General features: G+C 56.6%; 1 non-coding gene across 1 annotated transcript; it reads left to right on the top strand.

Annotated features, from left to right (window-relative positions):
• The first annotated feature begins 4,811 nt into the window (after window positions 1–4,811).
• Window positions 4,812–4,883, top strand: TRNAQ-CUG (transfer RNA glutamine (anticodon CUG)). The gene has a single exon. It is a non-coding gene; the product is annotated as a tRNA-Gln (tRNA).
• Window positions 4,884–5,434: the final 551 nt, after the last annotated feature.

The following is a 5,434-nucleotide window of genomic DNA, read 5'->3' as shown; positions in this document are numbered from 1 at the left end:
TAGCGGTGACGAAGAGGAGTCATCTATCTTCATCTCTGCGGCCACCAGACGACCACCATAAAGAGGCACTGCGAAAGCGCAGTTGAGAGAAGACTATGGAAATGACCTCTTGGAGCTAATTTTAATATGAAGCGGGGATAGGTCATGCATATGTATAGGTGTATTGTGAATATATAACACCTGACTTTAAAAACTTGAACTGCTGAGTCAGGCACGCATGACTTGGTGAGACTACCCCCCGTGCTGAATGAACATACCCACTTTACAATCTCACTGATTGTGGAGTCTCTTTTCCACACGTCAGTACATACACGCAAACGCACATGCACCTGCATAGTACGTGCGCAGCTGGCCCACATATGAACGCAGATGGGGAGCGTGACCATTACCAGCAGCCAGCAGCTGGAGTTTCCGTAGCCAACAGCTCACAGGCAGAGAAGCACACCCACGTGCCAGCCGGTTGAGGTCGTGTGTATGTGTGCAGGGGGCTGGAAGGAGGAGGTGGGATAGTCTGTGAAGCGGAGGAGCAGGCAAGAGGGCAGTTGGTGACCTGGCAGAGCAGGAGGCAGTCAGGAATGGGACGTGGAGGAGCAGGAGGGAGGCCAGGCTCTGGGCTGGAGGAGCGGGAGGCAGCAGTGCATGCAGGAGCGTTGAAGGTATAGTGGTGAGCATAGCTGCCTTCCAAGCAGTTGACCTGGATTCGATTCCTGGCCAACGCAGACCAACTTTTCTTCTGCCTGGCTCCACAGTGCCTTCCCCATTTAGCAACAGCAGGCTGCAGCGGCTGCTTTGTACCATTCTGAGATTCTCAGGCAGTGTTGAAGCACTGCAGCAGGTGCCCGAAGAACTTTGTTTGGGATTTTCCATGCCTGGGTATCACACTCAAGTTTCAGTGGGGCTCAGGCACTGTGCTACCTGCTCTAGCTTTGGGGCTAGCCCTGCTTTAGGCAGGCATTTGGACTAGTGACCCCCTGAGATGCCTTACAGTCTACCTCCTTCCATGAAGCAACAAGTCCCAGAGAGCTGTGCCCTCCTTCCTCCTCTACATCACAGGCAGTAAGTCAGCCTCTTCCCCGCAGGAATGGGGGCCCACTCATTGCTCTGCACTTGGCACATCTCCTGTCCTTTTGCCTTGACTCTCCAGACCCTTTCCCATACACTGACTCCTTGAGACCGACACAGCGTTCCCCCAGGTGTTGGTGTTGCACAACCCTCCTTGCCCAGCATTCCCAGCCCCGAGCAGGGAAGAAGGAAGCACCCTTGTTGCCCCAGGAACCGTCCATCAGGCAGCGCTGCAGGCCAAGTGCTTGGCAGCGCTGCAGGCCAAGTGCTTGGCAGTGCTGCAGGCCAAGTGCTTGGCTTGCCATCCCCTGAGGCTCTGGAGGGAATGGAGGAAGTCACGGGAAAGGTAGACGTGTGCCTGGAAACCTTGACAGGACACTGGCGTGCGTAGAGCCGTAGTTCACTGACGGTTCCTTTGGTTGCTCCCCTGAAGGAGTGCCTTGGGCTTTGGGAGATGTGTCAGAAGTGTGCTGCCCCTGTGCTGGGTACTCCAGTTCCATGTGGTACGAAGCGCGTGTAGGAGCTGCGGTCGCCAGTCCACAGCCCTTGGTGGGAGCAAGGCAAGGGTGCTCCCAGGATACAGCTCCCCCTGCAGCAGTGCCAGGAGGAGGCGGGCTGAGGTGGGCTGGCTCTGGCAGCTGCAGGGCACGGACCAGCAGCAGCAGCAGCAGCGGGTCAGGATGGCCAAGTGGTCTAAGGCGTTGCGTTCAGGTTGCAGCCTCCCTGGGAGGCATGGCTTCGAGTCCCACTCCTGACAGGCTCTTCTCTCTGGCTGCCCCCCTTCATGGCTTCTCTCTCTTGGCCTCTCTCTTCAGTGGAGGCTTCTTGCCCCTCTGGGGGCTCTGCTCAGCCTGCTGACCAGGTCTTGCTGCAGTCCCAGCTCCTGTAGAAGGAGAAATGGGCGTACCCATGCTGCCCCACCAGTAGCAGGTGGGTAGGCCTAGAACAGAATCATGGAAGGAGGGGAGCCCCTGGGGAACTCCATTTTCCACTCTCCCCTACAAAAGTCACTTTCTGCATGCCTCTCCTCTCCCCTGCAATGTGGAGCTTTCGGCTTTCTTCAAACATTCACCCACAAAATCCTCTCTCCCTGCTTCCGCTTTCCCCTCCAACAACCCTTCTGGTTGGAGGGCATTTCAGGGAGTCAGAGAGTGCATCCTCCTGCTTCAGGCAGGCTCCCACCAGCTGATCAGTGCTTTGTCCTTTCGGGTCATAAAATACCTTGACGACAGACGTTTCACAGCCTCTCTGGACCCCTGTTCCCATGCTTAGGCACCCTCCGGGTGACCATTTGTGTTTGTGTAGCCAGTCACAAACTGCCTGCTCAACTTCTGACCGTGGCGCTCATCCTCCAGCCATCGCAGTAGCCTCCTGGAGTAGGCACCAGGAGGCTCCTATTAGATCCCCGCTAAGCATTTTCGTCTCCCAGCTGAGCAAGCCTTGGGTCCTCAGCCTCTCCTTACAAGGCCCCTCCACCCCCTGACTATCATAGGGATCCTCCGCGGAACTTGCTCCAGTTTATCATCAGCTTTCCTTGGTTCCCCAGATAGTCCTTCTTCCCCCGTTTTGGAGATGGGGCAACTTTTCCCTCTCCTTAGTCGTCAGGGAGCTCCTCTGCCCTCTGCTCCCAAAGCTGGAGAGCCCCTGCGATGCGTCCTTCCCTCTTTCAGGCCCAGTGGCACACTCTGTAGGTGGCAATCCAGGATGTGGCATTGACCAGCAGGATTTCAACCCAGAAAGCTTCCCTGAGCTGGCAGTTCCTCACCAGCAAACACGGACAGCACCAGTGGGAAGAGGGACAGGTGGGAGTAAAGGCCCACCAGTAAGAGGCCAACAGGGGCATGGCAGGCTCTCTCCAACACTGCTGACAGGACAGAGGCATCCTCACGCAATCCCACCACAGGTTGCACGAGCACTGGTGGCATTTTTCAGAAGGACCGCAGTCAGGAAGTATGAGCCACAGAAGAGGTCGTCCTGTGCACACAGGAAGAGGAAGAGGAAGAGGGGACATGCACAGGGTGGTATCAGAGCATGCCGGAGCATGTCGGGATTGAGGGAGATGCTGAAGGAGCTGGGATTGTTCATCCTGGAGAATAGACGGTGAGGGGGCTTCTGCTATATTAAGGTAGCTCACTGGCTTGCCAAGGCCTGCCCTGGGCCAGAAATTTCTTGGGAGTGCAGGACACAGGAGTGGCTTGGCCTCCTGCGTGAGCCAGCCTGGCCTGAGCTGCAGCTCCCAGGAGCTGGGGAGCTCTGGGAGATCTCTGGCTGCCCATTGAAGCCTGTAAGGGGGGCAGAAAGTGTCCTCCCCGCAGTGTCCCGCAGGGAGGAGCAGCATCGGAGGCTACAGTGGACGGAACATTTGCCGTGACCTTGGGGAAGCAAACAGTCTGGGGACCATGGCAGCCCCAGCAGGCAGTGCTGCCAGGAAGGAAACCAAGGACAAAATGCCCCGAGCAAGGAAGCTGCCTTGTGGGCACTGGCCCACACAACCCACTGGCCCAGAACCCTTTCTCCCCGAGTGCTGGGTGAGACTAGCAGAGCCCCAGGAAGACCCTCCATTGCTTGGAGAAACGCTGTCTCAGCCCCAGAAGGGACATCCCTCCTCCTGCAGCGGCACAGCATCCGCATGGGAAAGGGCCGTCCCTTTCCCCGTGCTCCAGCCCCTGGAGTGGGGGGTCCCTCCACCTCTTTGCAAGACCTTCAGAGACTGGGCCCTGCTCTTGCTGCTCCCAGGCACTCCTCCCACCCTGCTCGGTCCTGCAGATCCCAGGGATGGATGAGGAAAGCCCTCAGCAATGCTGCTTCTCCGCGACATGCGTTCAGATTTGTGACTCTCTGGAATTTTAACCCTTCTCCAGCGACTAGGTGTTTCTCACAGCCTCTCTGAATGTAACTCGCCATTTGAAATCTTAGGCTTGGGCACGGCAGCCTGGTCTGTCCTGTGGGTTCAGAAGTACCAGCTGCCAGCCCAGTGCTTTGGGCAGTCCAAAGGTACCAGGCGGTTGCGTCCTCAGTGTCCTGGGCTAAGTCTGAGATCTAGTAGAGTGTCCCCGCATGTGTTTCCTCCTGTCTGACTGCTGGGAGGAAGGGCCCTGCTCTCAACACACAGACTCAAACCCTGGCGCAAGGAGGATAGCTTCAGTGCAGCTTCTCCCCACTGTGTGCATGGACCCTTGGCCAGGTGGACCCAGGGCATGTGGGAGAGCTGCCTTGAGCTAATAGTAGAATTCACCTAAGTCTGGACCGGTCTGGAGCAGCCTCAGGAGAGAAAAACCTCATTCTCACTGAGGGAAAGGGCTGCTTTGGGGCAGAAGGGGACAGCGTGTCCTGCAGAAGAGGACCAGGGTCTGAAGTCAGCCAGGACTGTGCCAGCAGAGGAAGGCAGTCCAGCTTGTGCAACCCATAACAAGCTGCCTTGGGTCCTCCTGCTAGCTCTTCTCTCTGATGAACCTCATCCCCTGCCCTCTGTCTTGGTCGCCCCCTTCGGCAAGGTCAGAAGCTTGGCTAGGACCGCAACCAAGAGTAAGGATATGTGGTTAACGGCTGCTTAGCATGAGGTACAAGGTGAGAACAGGACAGGCAATAACTTACAGAGGCAGACTGGGAGGCTGTCCAACATGGGGGTGAAGGGAGGCAGCAGCAGAGACCGCAAGGGGAGACTGGGAGATGGAGAGACTGCCAGGCTCAGCCAGGAGCATGTGGCTCGGCAAGGGTGGCCACAGGGGAAGGACCACACCTGTCCAGGAGGTCCCATGGTGTAATGGTGAGCACTCTGGACTCTGAATCCAGCGATCTGAGTTCAAATCTCAGTGGGACCTTGAGCTTTTGGCTCCCTCAGGGCTTTCCTCAGCATGCTTACACATTTAGCTCTCTTCAACTACCTGAAGGGGGGTTGTAGTGAGGTGGGTGCTGCTCCCTTCTGTCAGGTGGCTGGAGATAGGACGAGAGGAAAGGGCCTCAAGTTTTGAGGCAAGGGAGATTTAGGTTAGATATTAGGAAAAAAATCATTACTAAGAGGGTTGTCACACATTGGAATAGGCTGGTCAGGGAAGTGGTTGAGTCACCATCCCTGGAGGTATTCAAAAAGCGAGCGGACGGGGTACTCCATAACATGATTTAGTGGGCATGAGTGATGGTTGGACTCGATGATCTTGAAGGTCTCTTCAAACATAAATGATTCTATGATTAGCAGCCTTGCCTTGCTGTCAGGGCAATGGTTTAATGCACTCTCGTCTTCCTTCCTTTCCTGTGCTCCCAGCCCTGGGACTGACACCAGTGCCCCTTCTGCTGCCCTGTGCCCACCAAACCTCTGCAGCTTTCCTGAGCGCTGGACCTCGCCCCCTCTCTGCTCCCTTGGTCTTGAGGGCTG

Source organism: Buteo buteo, chromosome 13, assembly GCF_964188355.1.
Source record: "Buteo buteo chromosome 13, bButBut1.hap1.1, whole genome shotgun sequence".
Lineage (NCBI taxonomy): Eukaryota > Metazoa > Chordata > Aves > Accipitriformes > Accipitridae > Buteo > Buteo buteo.
Note: the sequence above shows the minus strand (reverse complement) of the source record. Positions and strands in the feature narration are given on the sequence as shown.